At 39.3% G+C, this 19,460-nt stretch overlaps 1 long non-coding RNA gene across 1 annotated transcript in view; it reads left to right on the top strand.

Annotated features, from left to right (window-relative positions):
• Positions 1 to 19,460, top strand: part of LOC116660094 — a 79,469-nt gene that overhangs the window by 26,903 nt on the left and 33,106 nt on the right. The window contains exon 2 of the long non-coding RNA XR_004315471.1: positions 18,999 to 19,126. This is a non-coding gene — a long non-coding RNA (uncharacterized LOC116660094). The remainder of the gene's footprint in view (positions 1 to 18,998; positions 19,127 to 19,460) is intronic.

The following is a 19,460-nucleotide window of genomic DNA, read 5'->3' as shown; positions in this document are numbered from 1 at the left end:
CTGTGTCCCATCCACACGGGGATGCAGGAGAACCAACTCCCATCCGGGAAGAACCGCTTGGCACAACACCCTGCTCTCAGCCCACCTTCAGCTATGGGATCCTGAGGGCGGTCTGCCTTCTTCAAGGCCCCTAAGAACCGAGATGCCACAGTCTTTTCTCATCACCTGCTGCAATGTGGAATGGGAGCTTGTGTTTCTGAAGAGACAGTTTAGAAAAAAATGGTATTTCCCTAACCCGGAAAAGTACATCTGAGCATTCCTAACCACTTACAGATAATTGTGTGGATGAATATCAGTGTAAATACTGTGTCCCTGATCAGGTGAAAAATAAGGGCAGGAGAATAAAAAATGAGGCTATCTTTCTAGATAATAACCATTTAAAAAAAATCAAAAGCTGTTTGAAGAAAAGGTTAAAAAAAAAAAAAGGAGCAAAACTCACCTGCTTAACTTAAATCCAAGATTTAAGCTGGAAAAATCAATGCTATTTTCCCAGCAACCGTAAGTCAGCCTCCTTAATAAAACTCCTTAATCCAAAGAGCCCCTCTGCTCCTGCCTGTACCATTTACAATAAGGCCTTTTATTACAATTATGAACATAGGACACTGGAACATATCTTATATTTGGCAAGCAAAACTGTAATACTGTACGCAAGAATTCTCTTATTAAAATGCACCTACTCTCATACCTGAGATTTATTGGTCTTTTGTCTGGTTGCGTTAAGTTCTTAAGCTGATTTTTGATATTACTCCTGTGGCATTTTAAAGCTTTTGTGCTTAAACTGCACATTCTTCTCTGAGCACAGATATTTCAAGATGAAGTAGGCAGCATTTTATAGAATTTCAAAGAGATAGGTCGGCCAGATGATGAATGAATGTATTTACCGTGTAACAGAGGAATGAAACGAGCTGAGATTTTTCTCCTGAAACCAGACATTTTTACCCTTCAATAATATATTTTAATATTTTCTCCTCTTTGGGGCAATGTGTATATAGCAGACTGTGCTTTTTATTTTTCTTGACTTAGGGTCAGAGTGACAGCTCATACCAACAGGATCACAAACTCTGGCTTCTTTGCTTTCTGTGCCCTTTCCTGTCTGCTGGCATCTGTGTTACATTACTTCTGGGGATTTTTCAACGGCTTCCTTGAAGTTCTTCCTCTCCTTTCTGTTCAGTTTCCTTCCTTTAGCAAACTGCTCGGTAATGGATTTGAAATCTCCATGTTATTTGCTTTCATCCCTTGACCAGCCTGCAGTGTTTCCGAAGGTAATCTGATGAATTGGTTTGAATAGCTCAATTTGGAGACTAGCTAGCTAACAGGCAGGAGAAGTGATGAGTATGAATTCCAGAGATGGCTGAGGCCCCTCATTAAATCAGTATGTTTGGGCGGGGAGGAGCCAGGTGTCTGGAAACACTGGATCGCTAGGACTAGCATTGCTGGGTATCAAGTATTGACGTTCTTAAAATTGAGGCAAGAAGAGGGAATGAGACTCCATTTCACTGTCTTGGGTAATCTTGTGGGTGGAGACCTTTTCCTTTATTGTTTCACTGTCATTACCTTCAGAAAGAGGAAGAATTGTCTGTGTTTTGCCTGGTGCAGCAAAATCAAATTAATATTGACCTGAGCCCTGCTACAGGCTACAAAGCGAAGTGGACGTGCATCTAGGGCAGCAGAAAAGCACTAACTCTGGGTAGGGGAGGTTTAAAGTGATTGGAAACCACAGTGGAATTTCTCATGCAAAGGCACCTGTGATCAATTACCTGATAAATGTGCTTTGGACCTTGAACAGGCCTTCTGAGGTCAGTGTAAGCAAGGAAGGGACAGCAGCTGGGGCCCTAAGGATGGGAGGATTGAGATGGTGAAGGGGCAAACTGAGAGCTTCGAAGTAAGAGGGTGGCAGCAGCAAAGTAGAAAGAGCCCCAGCCAAGAGTTCAGAGACCTGGCTTTTTATCTCCACTCTGTGTCTGTGTCCTAGCATCCTGTGTGGCATGGGACAAGCTACAGAACCTTTCTGAATCTTTGTGTCCTCAGCAGTAAATGGAGCACTTAGGTGATTTATCCATTCAAGGGATATTTTTTGAGCACCTATTGTATATCAGACACCGTACTAAGTACCATGGTTATAACAGTGAGCAACATAAGTAAGATTCATGCCTTCAAAGAAGATAGTCTTCTGGGGAGAATCAGTCAGGCACTCACAGTATTAGTGATTGTCCTGTGACCCAAAGTGGAAGGGACTATGGGAATATAAGAGGGAGAAGCTTCCCAGAGGAGGAGGCACTAGAGCTGAGATTGAAAGCTGAGTAGAGGTTGGGGAGCAAAGGTGAGATGGGGGGAGGTTCTTCTGAGCAGGGGAGCAACACTCCTGTTTCACTGGGACATACGGTTCAAAGTGGCAGAAGCACAGAGCTCGGATGCTCTGTAATGTTAAGATCCAGCAAGTTCTCCCGTGAACAGAAGCACTACTAACTAGCTGTGTGACCTTGAACAACTCTCTTTGCCTCACAAAACCTAGTTTCTTAGTCTGTAAAATGGGATAATAATGGCGTGTAATTCACTGGGAGAGTGTATGGAATAAATGAGACAGTGTATGTCAAGCTTGTAGCTCAGTGCATGGAATGTAGCAAAGCTGAATTTTCATTATTTAATATATATATATATATATATATATATATATATATATATATATAAAATGTATTATTATTATATCTTCTGAGCCCCAGGGACCCTGTGAGTCACCAGCTTCCTTGCCACTAGGGCCAGTGCCCACCTTCCCCAATCACTGTGGCCATCTGGGGAGCAGAACATCTTCATAATGTTAGCTTTCTAAGAAATTTCCATGGGATTAATTCATGAGTGGTTGCTTGTACTGGCTTAGCTTTTCCCCTTATTTCTAGGCTTACTGATTTAAGTTCGTTTTTCTCCAGTACTTTCTCTCATATTATTCTACCTAGATATTTTCTATGTGGAATCCAGAGAAAATATTGGTATATGTAGTTCTATCTCTATGAATAATATCACTTTCTATCTTTACTGTTTTGACATATTGACCACTGAATAATTAGAACAACTGGGAAGCCTTAGAAATATAATGCACTTTCTGCTGTTTAAAATTATTTTGGTCATCACTTTTCTCCTTGGCACTAAGGATAGAGTTACACCCATATCTGCAATTCTTCCCCCAAGTACAAATCTGACTTTTAGGAGGTTTGAAAGGTTACTTTAACCTTTAAATGTGTTTCTCTAATTTTTTACTTCCAGCACAAGTAATTTCTAAGATTCTCCTATCAGAGAAATACAAGCACTCTAAAAACCTACTTCATTGTGTGTAGATCACGTCCTATGTATCTGTTTAAAATTTGGCACAATTTTTAATTGAGCAGGTACATTTTAAGGAATTGCACACATGCTGTAAGCGTGGGCAGTCTTGAAAATTGAACTGTATCCAAAACGTAAAGTCCTTAAAGACATACTCAATGCTCTCTGGATTCCTCAGCCCTCCATACGCAGACCTTGAATAGTGCCTCCTTTACTGTTGATCCATGATCCAGGAGCTGCAGATCTATGAAATGTTGCAAAAAGCAAAAGAGATTTACCATTGTTTGTGCTTTTTATCAGTGACTTGAACAGCATTCATTCACCAAGATGCAGATCTGGAGGAAGCAAGAACTTTAACGGGTGGATTTATCTGAGGCCATGTGGTTTTGTCTAGAATTTAGACGTTCACAGGATTTCTTTAAACATGGCGCACATGGTTTTGAGACAGCCTCCACTTTCTCCTCCACCCACACTACTGCCTTCTAAATGACTTTGGTTAAGCACAATCTATTAACCATTCAACAAGGAGAAAGGAAATTTGGCAAAATGAATTGTATATGAGTCAATGATTGGACTATTGGAAATGGAAGATGTGCAGATATAAAAAACCCACGTTTCAACAAATCGAGAGCATTGATTGAGATTTGCAAGGAAGTGTTTTTTTTTTCTTTTGGATGAATGTCAGAGGTATTGAAATGAAGAGAATAAATTTAAAAACATTGTACAAAGATGATTGCTATGGATGGTGGCATTAAAATCTTACTTGTAACTGCACATGGAATAATTAGGGTAGAAACCTATGGGGGTGGTTCTCTTAGAACCCATCCTAGTGGGAGCTGGGCAGGGCGGACAGGGCTGGGGGCTTTATAGGCACAAAACAACAGAGCCCCCCCAGTTCAGAATCAGAGTTAACTTCCCCTTGTGATCTGTTTCCACCTCAGTCCACATGCTCAGTTCCCCCTGGACCCCCAGGATTTTCTCTTTATCATCAGCTTGGTTGCTTGCAGTAGGTGCTACACCCAGGACCAGCGGGCCCAGTGGTAGAGGCAGGTCTTTCTAGGATGTGGTGCTTAGCTTTTCTTCATTTGCAGTCTCTATCTTGATGAAAAATTAGTAATGTTTTCACTATGAAAGAACACATAGCGCCAGGTGTTATATATTGGTTCTACGTTCTATCATGGTTTGAAAAGTTAGAATTTTTTCCTTTGGAAGTTTGAAGGGTCACTGTGACATGGGTGTGCCTGAGGGTGTCCCCTCCACTGTTTTATATTTATGACCTGTGCTCTTAGTTCCGTTCTACCCAAACCCTACAGGCACTGTGTCCCTGATTCTGTTCCATGTGCCCCTAACAGTGTCTCGCAACAATTAGCTGTGTTTATAACTAATTGCAGGTCTGTGCCTGGAGTAAACATTCCAGTTCACTTCTCAGGGCTGACAGATTGGAGCTCATACTCAGTTACTTGTTTTGTATCATCATCAGCATTATGAGGCAGCTTTTTTGAAAGATGGACGTGTACTTAGATATAGATCTCTTACTCTCTAGAAGATTGTTATTTTAAAACATTTTATATCTGGAATCCAACCTGGAGATTCTGATTCAGTGAGTCTGGGATGGGGCCCAGGAATTTGTAGTTTTAACAAGTATCCTGGGTGATTCTTATCATCAGAGAAGCCTGGAAAACACTGCTTTATTGTATACTTGACTTTCCTGTTCTTCCCACCCCAGTCACATAGACCTAAATATTTGCATGCTGTCTTTGTAACAGAGCTGTACCTTTCCATTTGGCAGCATGAATATAATATAGCAACTTTGAGCTCTTGTGATTTTTAAACAGTGGAGTTTTACCAGATCAATCTTCCTATCTTGACATATTTAATTTATCACTTGCTCCTTTATGAACTCTGAATACTTCACCAAATATGATGTCTTCATTTTTGTTTTTGTTATTTTAATCAGGAATTTAGTTCATTAGAAGAAGAACCTGCTAAGGCAGCTATTCAAAGTAGTGATTGACATTCTTGCTTTTTCACTTGTTCTTTTCAGCTAAAAGTTGTGGGGAAGAGGGGAAAATGGGGAGTTGTTTCATGGCTATAGGGATTCAGTTTTGCAAGAGTTTTGGAGGTTGCACAACAATGAGAATATATTTAACACTACTGAAATGTACACTTAAAAATGGCTAAGATGGTAAATTTTCTGTCGTGTGTGTTTTGCCATGGTTAGAAAAAGCTTTGGGGAAGTGACCACAGGTTTATTGTCCAGATAAAGGACAGAAAATGAACATGTGTGACTTTTATGTGGCCAAGCACTATACTAAGACTTTTTCTACTATTTCAGTTTGTTATTTTAGTCTTTAAATAACCCTGCCCCAATTACACAGATAAGGAGATAGAAGGTCACTAAACTCAAAGGCCAGGGTCACTCAGTGGTAGAGCCCAGGGTTCTACCCAGCTCTGCCTACCTCCACACTCATGCTCTTTCTGGATATAAATTCCTCTTTCTGGAGCCTTGGAGAAGCACGAGTCACATGTAGCACAGCCAGGCTGGAGGGGTCCTTCCTCAGACACATCTCTGTGCAGTGTGCTTCTCTAGCGGGTGGCTACTCTGGGTCCCCCAGTCTTGTGAATTGGTAAGATTTAATGTGGGCAGTCTTGGAAAATTTAAGGCTTACCTTTAACAATTCTTCAGGTGTGTGGGACTCTCTAAAGGGATTAGTTGAGAATGACAGAAGCCCCAGTATGCAATGGTGTACATACAGTTTACCAATCCCCTCAGCCAGTACTATGTGCATGACCAATGCCCACCAAAGCTCGCTGGGATTTGCTGTCATCCGGTGATAGCTCCAGGCTCTGGGCATCATGGGAAATCCTTCGCCTGTTGTGGCTGAAGGTAATGTCTCTGTCGTATCTCATGGGACCTTCCCCTCCCCTCCCTTGTCATGGTTTCCCATCACTGCCACCCCTCCTCTCTGTCCCCTGCCGAGTCAGAATGCTCTCATTGACAGATCAAAGCTTTTCTACTATCTTCTAAAGCTTCTTAGCATCTGAGCACAGTGACATCAAGTTTAGAGTCAAATATCCTGGTTTCATTAATTATATTTCAGTGACTCTAGTGATGCTTTCCCTAATTGACTCCTACTCAGCTAGAATTTATCTTATGTACTTGCTGCAATGTGAGTCTCTTCTTATCCCCTTTCTCTTTGATACCCACCCACCAAAAAAAGAAAACACTTTAAGGCTGAGGGCTTCCTGGAGAATCTGTTCCATTGGACAGAAGGATTGGACATGTCTGTGCTCACATCAAACATGACCTTCTGTTTCTATCCACTGAGGACCTGTATCCCACTTGCCAACTATTTTTCTACCACAGTTTCATCTTGTATAAGTCACTTTACCTCTCTGGGACCCACTTACTCATTTATTAAATGAAGGTACCTTCTAGCCGGAGCATTCCAGGATTGCATGAATTTTCCTATTTAGTCCCAAATTCATCAGCCCCAGGAGTGCCTCTCCTTACTTGGAGCTCTAGCCACAGAGAACAGGCAGTGCTGACCCAACCCTCCCATGGGTTCTCATGCCAGGGCCCCAGGAACACTCTGGCACCATCTGGCTTCTGGGACCGAGATACCTCAAGTCTTCTTGATGAGGATGGAGGCTGGAGCTTTGTTTTAGGAAGTGGCTCAGAGTGACCCAGTCAGAGTTCAGGATAGTCTGGGACTTAGCTCACAGTGACTGGTATCAGAGGAGCCCTAATGCTACAAGCTGCCTCCATATCCTTATTCACATTCCTCTTCAAGTCTCTACTTGTAAAATGAGGTTACAATAATGCCATGAAAACCTAAACTTGCCCTTAATAACTTCTGTCTTTTGCTGACAATCGATATTTTTCTTAAACAACTTTTCTTCAGTTTACAGCTGGCTTTTGAGGAGTAGTTTTTTTCCCCTAGAGTCTTAAGAAATGCTTCCTCAGCAAATTGAGAATAAGAATGTATATAAAAGTTTCTCTTTCCCTATCTCTGTGACTCATTCCAGAATGTTAGTTTAGAAGCTTTTGTAGTTCAGATGAAAGCTTCAGAAAAATGATACCATGTAAAAAAAATCTTCAGGATCATTCTAGAGTAGTCAAAGCTGAAAACAGTCAGAACTAACATCTTTAAAGATGCTGACAAAGTCGGTGATGGGTGAACCTCTGTCATGGGTACCATGATCCATGTGAGAGACTCGAGGGAGTACCTTCTCAGTTATGGAATATTAGAGTCCACTTGGCCTTTATATGATGGGTGTGCTTGCAATGAAAGAGCATTAAATTGTTAAAACTGAATCTTATTTTCCACTAATATATTTTTTAATGATTACTTATTGATTCTGTATTGATTTATTGATTATGAATTTCATTTATTCATGTACTTATTCATTCAGAAATCATCCCTGAATCCTGTCTACCACGTGTCAGGCTCTGGTTGAAGCTCTGGCATTAATTAGAGCACTGAACAAGGCCCTCTGACTTCACAGAGCTTGCATTTGAGAGGAGGGGTTATAAACTGGCTAGTAAATGAGCAATAACAGATTGTGATAAATGTCAGGAAGCAAATAACATGGTATAACATTAATTGTCAAGCAAAGAATCACTGAAATAATAATTTGCTTACCCCTTTGGTTTTCCAATGCTCTGCTTTTTTCCCTGTTGTTGAAAGAATAATTGAAATAGTAATTTGCTTACCCCTTTGGTTTTCCAGTGCTCTGCCTTCTTTCCCATTGTTCCTCAGATCGAGTTCCTTAATTCAAGTTCAAGTAACTAATGATCAGAAAACAACCAAGTTTAAGAGAGCTGCTTTTGTGGTTGTAGAAAAACAGGCCTCCTCACTAACCCACTCCTAATTAGTATCTTTCTTGCATTTGGGGAACCTTCAAAGTAGACCATATTTTTTTAAATCATAGGATCCTCATTTAAAAAATAATTTTGACATGTATATCAAAAGATAATTTTAAAAGGGCTTACATTTAACAAAGCTCCATTCTAATTCATGGTGTTAATTTTCTGAAATAATATTGGCAGAAGAGATGAGAAATAAAATCGACCAACATGTAAAACTGGGGACTCACAGGGAGCTTTATGATTTCACCGTGGAAAGAACATCTTGTTCCACTGTCATCCAACCTCTGTTCCTTGTTCTGGCCTGGTTTTCCAGAACTTACAGTTCTGATTTGGGTTTTCCTACTGATTGGTGGACACCAGCAAAGCATTTACCTTCTGGGTCTTCTTATCTCTAATTTGCCTCATTTGTGTAAGTGTTGCCTGGGTTAGATGAGTCAAACCTTTAAAAATGCTATTTATATGGGTTTCTGTTATTTTTCTGTATCTTAGAATATAAGTTAGAATTGTTTGTATATTTTAGCGCTATCTTCAATTTTTGTTTTGGCTGCAAAATAATTAAAAAGTAATGAGATTTGTACAAATGAAATTCAACAATCAGACTCCCCACCATAAAGCCCAGGCCAAGGCAATAAATTTTAACTAGTGTTTAAAACAACCCGTCTGGTATTGAGGAAACCAAGTGGCTCTTTTTAAGTGGAAGAAAGGCAGGAGAGGTTTTTCTATATTAATGAGAAGCTCTAGTTTAATTCTGTTGGGAGGGATGCCGATGGCATATGAGGCTGTGTTATATTGGGTTGAACATCTGTCACTGGCTTACAGAGCTGTTAATCATTCATTTCATATTCAGACTTATCAGTATTCATTAAAAAATCTCCATTTGGGCAAGTCCTTCTGGGAAAAAGTACCCTATCTTGGCATCTTAGATTATTTTTTCTTAAAAAAAAAAAAAAAAAGGTTTGATTTTAAACACATTTTTCAGCCGGCAGCAAGCAGCATCTGGCAGCACAAGGTGGGAACTTGTCATCCATGCAGATGACCAAGCAGCTTGTCTCCAGGGAAGGTTTAGTGTTGGTAGGAGAAGGTTCAAAATTAAAATTTCAAGTCACCAATTTCTATCTTGATTCCTCACCTACAAGAAAATTTAGAAGTCAGTGCAAACGGCGTTCCTTTAGCATCGCTCATGAGTCCTGCATATTTTTCTCAGGAGGTTGAACGAAACCTGAGCCAAAGCGCCTAGATGGCTAGAGCAGCCCTCTCATTGCCTCACCTACTTGGGAATCCAGGCACACACACAATGTCTGAAGGTCTAAACAGAAAATAGGATGTCCTGCTCCAGCAAAAATCAAATGATTTTCCGTATCTGCAGCAGAAAAACTAATCCAGCAGCGATTTCTTTTCCATCAGACCCACTTTGCAGCTTGGTGTGTATTAAAAATGCAAGAAATATGCACTATGACCCATGGCTGCTTATTTCCTATTTATAAAACATGACTATTCCTAATGTTACCTGTAAAGTAGCTACCATACATCATCCAGGCTCTTACAGATTCAGAAAGGAATTCATGTACACTGAATTGTTTCATGTAGGCAAGGCTATTAGAATAAATCTATTAGGTTTAGTACAAATGGAGCTCACAACCCAAACAACCCCTATCAAGAAAAAGCAAACGTTGGGTCTAAGTGAAACTATTTTCATTTAGATGAAATGAAAAACCAGGCTTTCTGTCTCCAAGAAATGAGAATATAAAGTATAAACTTCTGAAACCTCTAAATCCTAGCAGTAATGCAGTCTTGCAGGAGGATGTGGACAGTCAGCCAGATGCCCACAGAGGGAAGGGTTTGGTCTTGGCCCCTGGGCACTTGCCCTCAGCACTCTTCCCTGTCTTTGAAGGCTCCATGGAGGTGAGCAGCTGCCCAAGAACCAAAGTCAGTTTTATCCTGTGCTGAAGGCAGATGGTTGGTCTCCTCTCACAGAACACCTGAGGGTTTATCTGTCCAACTACAGACTTTAGACCAGCAGAATCTTTCCAAGCGGGGGATGAGTGGCTGGGAGCCATATACTGTCCCCCATCCCAGCCCAGCGGTCTCAGAAGTCTCGACTCGTGGCCTGAACCCAGTACTACAAGCATGTCTTTTGTCAGCCTGTATTTTGAAGAGATTAGGTGTCACCTAGCTTTAGCTGCAGCCTAAAGCTGATGTGGCTAGAGAGCAAGAAGAAAATACAGTGAGGGAAAAAAGACAAGATTTTTGCTTGTCCCTTTGCATTTCTTCCAACAGCTTCACTGATACTAAAACTTCTCAGTGCATTTAATTGCCCCAAAATGAGGACTGCATCCATGCCGTGTATCATCACCTCCTCTGGACTCTCAGCCTCTGGGAGCCTAAACACACGTGCTGTAAAATGTGGGGATCTCACAGCCCAGCAAATTCCCTCATTCAAAGGATTAACAGATACACACTACTATATATAAAATAGGTAAACAACAAAGACCTACTGTATAGCACAGGGAACTATATTCAGTTTCTTGTAATGAGCTGTAAAGGAAAAGAATCTGAAAAAAAAATGTATGTGTATGTATAACTGAATCACTTGCTGGACACCTGAAACTAACATTGTAAATCGACTACACTTCAACAAAAAATAAGAATTAAAAACAACAACAACAACACACACACACACAGGAACGGCAAGAGTGCAAGGACGTATTGTCTAGCCACAGAGAAGTATTGCTGAGCATTTTTTCCCCTTGAACTTTTATTTTGAAATAATTTCAGGGTTTAAAAAATACAGCAAAGTTCTGTATGTCCTTCACCCAGAGTCCCCAAATTTAACATCTCATATAGTCACAATTATGGGAGTACCTCTGTATAATGGCAGAAATCAGGAGATTAACCTTGATGCAGTCCTGTGATCTAATCTTCAGACATTCAGACTTTGCCAATTGTCCCATTAATGTTCTTTTCCTAGTCTAGGATCCAATCAAGGATCTCCCCTGGTATTTGATTTCCCTGTGTCTTAGTTTCCTTTAATTTTCTCTCCATCTTTCTTTGTCTTTTCTCTCTCCCCACTAGTAACCACTAGTTTGTTCTCTGTATCTGTGAGAGTGTTTCTTTTTTGTTATATTCACTAGTTTGCTTTATTTTTTAGATTCCACATATAAGTGAAACCACACAATATTTGTCTTTCTCTGTCTGACTTATTTCACTTAGTATAATACTCTCCAGATCCACCCATGCTGTTGCAAATGGCAAAATTTCATTCATTTTATGAAGTTATTTTTTTCCCTTTGTAAATACTAAGTATCTTATGAGAAGATACTTTGAGACTAAATATCCTGTTTCTTATCATACTTTCAGTTGAAATCATACAGTAAAGAAGAGCTTCCTTTTCTCTCTACTTATTTATTTTAAAATTATTTATTTGTATTAGTAAGGGCTGATGGATTCTTATTTTTCTTCTATGAGTCATACAATCCATTACTATTGTTATTTATTTTCTTACTCAAATTATTCCGAAGTTTGGCCATTGGGAGCCCTTTCACAGAGGTTCTTCTGTCCTTTTTGACATGTCTTGGCTCCTGGGCCAAGACTTTCTTACTTGGACACTTTGTTACTTTCTGACATATCAAGATGTTCCAGGCTCATCTTGTTCTTTCTTTGCTCCAACCCTGGAATCAGCCATTTCTTCTGTTTCTTGGAGGATGGTGTTTAGAGTCTAGGATCTTAGAGCTGGTTGTTTTCATTGCTATTGGAGTGTCATTACTTCTAGGCCTCTCAGTGGGCAAAGCCAAGACATACATGTATTATAGATACATCTGTTTCTGTTTCTATCATCTGTATGCACATTACAAACCATAAGTACCTACTATCTCCAATTCCAATCCAGACCCATAGGGCTCATTCTTATCTTCCTCCTTTCTCATTTGTAACTGCTTTCTCTGACAATGAGAAAGTCCATGTATACTTACTTACCTGCTCAATCCTAGAATATATACAGACTAGTTTAACATCTTACCTTCTTAAATGCCTGGCCTTAGTTACACAAGTGAGAAATTACACATGAACTTGAAAATGTCATTTTAAAAAATCCTCACCTTTCCTTCTCGTATCATTGCCCTTAGTAACTTTCTACAGTAATACAAATTTTACCTTTTATTTGTCCAGAGACATCACAAGGCTGTCTTATTTCTTATGTAGGATTCCACATTTATTAGAGAATTTTTTTCAAGTAACTGTTATAGGAGGAGTGTTGGGAGTGGAATAAAAATATATTATCTTTTCTTTCTCTGATTTTACTTAGAATGTTTCAAACAGACTAAAAGAAGAAAAGAGGAGTGTTACCTAATCCATCTATTTTCTTTCAATACAATCACTTTGTTTTTTTCATCTAGTTTAATTTTTCACCATGTTTTTCATCTAGTTTAATTTTTGTATTAATGGAATACAAAACCATCAGAACTCTCAACATGCAAAGCATTGACTTCTGTCCAATTTCTGAAGAAGTTGGGATGATGAAGAGTGAGAAGGTTCTCTGGAGACCTGGAGATTTATTGAGATTATCCTGAGCAAGGATGCCATCCCCCTGTTAAAGACAGAAATAACAAACACAGCTTTTCAGTATTTCTCTGTACTCTAATACATGAAAGCCGTTGGTCTGGGCCTTTTAAGACAGGCCATAGAACAATGTAGGCATATTGGTCATCACTGCAGAGGAGCTGAGATGCATGGAAATATTGTCACTGTAGTTTTTGCAATGCAGAACACAGCCCACAGACCTCTACTCTGTGCCTCTACTTTATTTTAGCATAGGATGCCAACAATAGATCACATTTGAGGCAGTTAACACCACATTTGGTTACCCTCAAATTCTCCAAGGACCTATATTTATTCAGTGTAGAGTTGATCATTTTCTTCATGATCAGCTCTGGCTAAAATAGGAAAGAGTGAGAAAAATTGTTGATAGAATATATGGGACCACCACCTCATATGTCCAAGATATTTGTACTGTATTTCTAACAGCTCAAGTAAGTAAAAATAGTAATTAATGGGTTAAAGTCACTGCCAAAACAAAGATTGTTTCAAAAACAGTTTAGCTGCATATCTGTTACAAGATTGCCCCTCAAAATTTTTTAAAAATCACTGTAAGGTTTAAAATAAAAGGATGGAAAAAGATATACTAGGAAAGCATAATAAAAACAAAACAGGGTGGCAAGATTATCACACAAAGTAAAATTAAAAACAAAAGGATCTAAATGGGACAAGAATGATATTAAAAATGATAAAAATGCAATATACGAAACCTATAGTTATAAAACTTTACGCACTAACATAGCAAAAATGTACATAAGGCAGTAAAACTATTAGAAGGCTTATGAGAATTTAATAGATCTCAATATTAGTGGTAGATTTTAGTATTACTCTTTTAGTAGTCAATAGATTGAATAGTTTAAGAGTATATAAGCTCATAAATGTTTTGATTATGTAGTAAACTTAATTGTAGACATAAAATATTTTGTTCTTTGTAGAGTTTTTTCAAATCCTGAATGAATATTTGCAAAAGTCGATCATGTACTAAGCCACAAAGAGACTCTCAATAAAATGCAAAAATTAGTACTATTACAAGACATATTATTGGAGTGTAATATAATAAACTGGAAATTATTAAAAGATTACAAAAATAGTCTAACAACTTAAAAGTTATAGCAAAGCTACTTTTTATCATACCTCTTGAATAGATGAGGAAGTCAAATCCAAAATCCAGACTACTTAGAGGTAATAAAAATGGAAATGACACACATCAGAACCTGTAGGTACTGATACACCTAAAACTAGACTCAGAGAAGAATTCATAGCCTTAAATTATCTTGTAATCAAACAAGAAATATGGAAAATTAACTAAAATTTAACTCCAGAAGTTATTTAAAAATAGCCAAAGTAAAGTTGGAAAAATAATTAATAAATAATTAGAAAAGAGAAAGTTTAAAATTGATAGCTGGGTTTAAAAAAAAATACCAAGAGAGATTATTGCTGGTAAATCTGGCCAAGAAAACACTTCAGAAGATATATGCATACAATTAAGAGTGAGAAAGGAAAACATAACTACAGTTTATACTGACAATCTAGAAAAAATGAATTCTTTTAAGGAAAGTTTAAAATATCAAAGCTGACAAGGTAACAAAACTTAAATATACCAACAATCAGAAGTTGACTATTTTGTTAAAAATTTACTTCCAGGTGGTGTTATAGGAAGGTCTTCTCAAACTTCAAAGGATCTGGTAATTTCCATGTTATTAAATTTTGTCATAGTGTTAAAAAAAAATGGACACTTACCAATTCAACTTTTTAGGGTATCATAATCCAGATCCCAAACCCACTAAAAATAAAAAGAATTGTATACCAAATACATTATAAATATATATATATATAAATATCTTAAATAAAATATTAGCAATTTAATCTAGCAGTTGATTAAAAGAGTAACATATGATTCAAGCAACTTTTCTTTCAAGAATTTAAGAATAGCTCAAAATTTTAAAATGTATTAGTTGTGTCTTATTTCTAGATACCTGTGGTGGGCAACCTCTAAGATGGCCCCCACTGATCCCTGCCTTCTGGTGTTCGTTCACACCTTGTACCTGTATAGTACGCCCTCCTGAGTACAGTTTGCTCCAACAGAATTCAGCAGCAAGGACTGAGGGGATGTCATGTCCTTGATTAAATCACAAAACTTCCTGACTTACCTCTTCTTAGCAGACTCTCCCTCTTGCCGGCTTTGATGAAGCAAGTTGCCAGGTTGGGGAGGCCACCATGGCAGGGAACTGAGGGTGGCTTCTGGCCAAGAGCCAGCTGGGAACAGCAGCCCTCAGTCCAGCAGCCCTGTGACGTGGATCCTGCCAACAACCATGTAACTGAGGTTGGAAGCAGATCCTTCCCCAGCTGAGCTTTCACAAGAGAACCCAGCTCTGGCCAACAGCTCGATTACAACCTCATAAGAGACCCCGAGCAGAGGATCTAGCTAAGACATGTCCGATTTCTGACTCACAGAAACTGTGCAACAATAAACGTGTGTTGTGTTAAGTGGCTAAGTTGGTGGCAGTTTGTTACATAGCAATAGATGACTAATTAATACTGATGCCCAACATGCAAAGCATTGACTTCTGTCCAATCTCTGGGCAAAATTGGGCAGCCGTTTTTGTGAGGCGAGACTCCATTCATTGGACCTTATCTTCTCATAGAGGAATTTCTGAGACTGATTTCCCTGCTTTCACCAGTGTCTCTTTGCTTTTAAATGAAAATCATAATGTTTTGCTTCTTTGCTTTAAACCCTTCCATGGCTTTTTCCTTTGTTTGGAGCAAAAGTCAAAACCCATACAATGGTCCATAAGTAGAGTGACCATATAATGTACCCCGTAAATTGGGCCAGTTTTAAAGTGAAAGGGGGAGTTATTACAGATTATCCCAGAACAATCATAAACAGGGCTGTCTCAGGCAAATGAGATGTATGGTCACCCTGCTTATAAAACCTTATATGATCCATCCACCCTCTGCTACTTACTAGCCATCATCACCTACTAGTATCACCCTCTCTCTCTGCTCTGCCTAAACAGGCCTTCTTCCTGTGCTTTGAACATGCTAAGCATCTCCCACCTCAGGGCCTTTGCACTTGCTCATGCCTCTAATTGGAATGTTCTTCCCCTGGATAAGTGGATGTCTTATTTATCCCTTTCTTCTGAACCCTGGCTCAAATACCTGCTTATTTGGGAGATTCTCTTTGACCGTCCTGTAAATTACAGCAGTCTCCTCCCTGCTCCTCGCAGTGTTCCTTATCCCTCTCACCCTGCTGAATTTTTCTCCTGCTTTCCTTCTTGCCATCTGTCATGTTAGATGTTTATCTTTTCTTGTTTATAGTCTGTTTTATCCCACAAGAATGTAAACTCCATGAGAACGAGGACTCTATTTTGCTCATAATTATGTCTCCAGTCCCCAGAACAGTGCCCAGAATGTAGGGAGCGCTATGAATATCTATTGAAGGAATGAGTGAGAGTTTGAAGTGAAGAGACATGTGGAAATCTTAGTGCTCCCTGAGGAATAGCATGAAATATTTATATTTAATCCCATCATATGAAATAGGAATAACTTATCAGCAGAAAGTATGGCCATATGATCTTTGTAACATAAAATCATAAACACGAAAGTCCACAAGCATCATGAACGAGAACAAAACCCAGCAAACTATTAAACTAAGAAAGATGGATTTTTTCAAGGTTTTTATGTTCATATTTGCTTGCATCTTGCTAATTGAGTTTGTCATCCCTTTATTCTTGCAAGTGTTAACAGTCTTATAAGAGTATATGTTGGAGAAAAATATATAATTTTGAACATTCTTTCCTTTAGCTTAACTGTTTCTGAGGAATGAAAACCACTGGTCAGATTTTGGTCATGGAACACCCTGGAGTGTCCTGCTGACTTGGAACTTAAGAGCTGGTGTAATAAGTCACAACCAGTTCAGTGTAAATAGACCTTGGAGGGCTTCTCCTTCATTAGACAGACAAGGAAATTGGGATCCTGGATGGTTGTGACTTGCCTGAGACAGTGGGCCTCCAGTGAGGGTGTGCCAGTGTGCTCTTCAACAGCAGTATCTGAGAAAGCCTACATCTCCACACTCTTGCTAACATTGAGATCTGTATAAAATAATAGTCAATTTAATAAAGGAAAGTTGAAATCTCATTTGTTGCAATTACAATTTTAGTTAAATTACTAGGGTGATTGAATATTTTCCGTATGTTTAATATTTATGTTTTTATGGATTTCTACTAATCTCTTGTGTGAAGTTAGCTACTGTGTTAGTCTTTTTATTCTTGAATTATTAGAATCCTCTCTGTATGTAAGAGCTGTTACGTTGTCATTGGTCACTTGCCTTTTACTTTTGTTCCAGATTGCTTTTTGATACATAGAAGATGGGTACATAAGTAATTTCCTGTATAACTTTTTGCCTTTGATTTCATGTTTATAAAACTTTCTATACCTTATGTGTATGTGGAGAGTTGGGGGAAGGAGTTGTATGTGTGTTTGTGTGTGTATGTGTATCTTTGTTCTTCTTGTCATCAAGTGAGGCAAAAGTTATATGGCTATAGCACAGGGAACTATATTCAATATCTTGTAATAACCTATAATGAAAAAGAATATATGTGTGTGTGTATGTGTGTATAACTGAATTACCATGCAGTATACCAGAGACTAACACAACATTGTAAATCGACTATTCTTTAATTTAAAAAAATTGTCATATGGCTAATAGTTTATTACACACATACCACCCTGTGTCTGTCAGTCAGTCAGGGAGTAAATCACACTGACTTTCTTTGTGTGTCTCAGAGTGATGTGAAACAAATCTATGGACCAGTAGGTGTCCTGCTGTGGCAGCCCTGGTCTTCTGTGCTGGGAGACAGCCAGTCTCAGAAGCAGGAATGATGGGACTCATCACTGCCTGCCTTTTTACCTTTCTTGTCTTTTCCCCTTATCCTTCCATTTTTCTGTTCCAATTTCCTCTCCTTTCTAAGTTGCTGAACAAGTTTATAAGAATGGGGATTGATTTATCTTGAGAATAGGCAACTACAAATTACACTGTAAGTCTCCCCAAAACTGGACTATATTTAAACCTAGAACACAATACATACACTCTACATTTGATAGATGGAATAATTTCAAACTTGAAGCAAATAAGAAATTTCTGTGACCGTACTAATGACCCAAGTCATTGACCGAATTTTAATCAAAGTTGAGAACTTTGAGTCAGAAGCAAAATGAGAGTAGAAAATAAACAGTAGAAGAGCAACAGAGGGAAGTTTTGGAATCTGTTTTCCTAAAACAAATAAAAGAAAATGGCTCTTTTGGAGTGCCTCTGCTTTTCTTCTCGGTCTTTAGATGGGACATAGACCAGCTCCTTCTGTCAGATTCTCCTGGATTTCTGCTTCTATCAAATTTGGCAGGAAAGACTGAGTGCGGCAAGATGCATTACACGTGGTCGTTCAGTCTTTGTAGCATCCTTTATCTATCAGCGCATATGGCCTCCATTTGTGAGCCTGGCCCTGCTGTTGTCCTTCCTTTGGCAATGACCCTGACTGTACACAACAGAGATGGAAGGTTCTAGTACTTACATCAAATCTATTTCTTCTGGTGTCCCTGCCTTCCTTTGTCCCAAGTCTGATGACTGACATTTGCCCTGTTTTCTCTTTATCCATATCACTAGCATGTAAACCCAAGGGTTCTGTAGTCTCTTTATAATCTGGATTCTGAAGTCATCACCTCCACCTTCTTCTCCGTCCAAGGTTGGAGTCTTGCTTCCTGCTGCTTTGCTTATCTAATGGCTGTCCATGAGGAGTCAGGAAGCCCCCAAGACTGGGGAAGAGATCCCATGCTTCATGTCAACCACAGGCAGCCCCCTCCCCAAGCACGCTGCTCGCCATGTTCTCTCTACCACACCTGGGCTGTTTCCCCTGCCTGCAGCTACTTCCCCTCCACCCCCTAGGGGCCAGATCTAGGCTGGTTTTTGCCCCTTCCAAACTGCTCCATGTGACCTTGGCTAATTGGACCTGACTCAGCTACGTTCTGAGATGCTGCTGTGGTAAACGAACTAAAGGAGCATGACATCAACAAACTCAAAAAAACTCCTGATTGAGAGGATTCAGTCTATAATGAGAAGATGGTTTGCCTTTGGCCTTTACACTGAGCTCTTACTATTTGCCACTATCTTAAATACCACTTATATCTTTTCCATTTCTTCATCAAAACTGTTCCTCTTTCATTACAGGTCTTCTAAAGAACAGCTCAGCGGAGTGAAAGGATAAGCAATTTAGAATGTGTGAGGATGCCAATTCCTTGGAGAGGCAAGGGGAGATGGATCACGCAGGCCGGCTTCTGCAGCTGAGAAATCTCACAGTAAGATTTGTCTCTTCTTAAGCTGGATAAAGTTGGCTCTGTTTACCTGTGTATCTGTAATTGTTCATGCCCCTTCAGCACTTTCAAACAACAAACTTCTGTTATTGCAGGCAGAAACAACTTATCGGTAGAATATGGGGTAGCTCACAGAATTAACAGCAAGGATAGGGAATACGACAAGTACCAGGGGAGGCTGGGTGGTTGGCACAAGGTAGGACTGCTGCTTGTGTGGGTGCCACTGGACCCTGAATGCTGCCAGTGCTGCCACCAGGATGAGTTCTCAATTGTTGCTGCTCCTAGGATTCGTTGCTCCAGACTCAAAATCTTAGGCAAG

Source organism: Camelus ferus, chromosome 26, assembly GCF_009834535.1.
Source record: "Camelus ferus isolate YT-003-E chromosome 26, BCGSAC_Cfer_1.0, whole genome shotgun sequence".
NCBI lineage: Eukaryota > Metazoa > Chordata > Mammalia > Artiodactyla > Camelidae > Camelus > Camelus ferus.
Note: the sequence above shows the minus strand (reverse complement) of the source record. Positions and strands in the feature narration are given on the sequence as shown.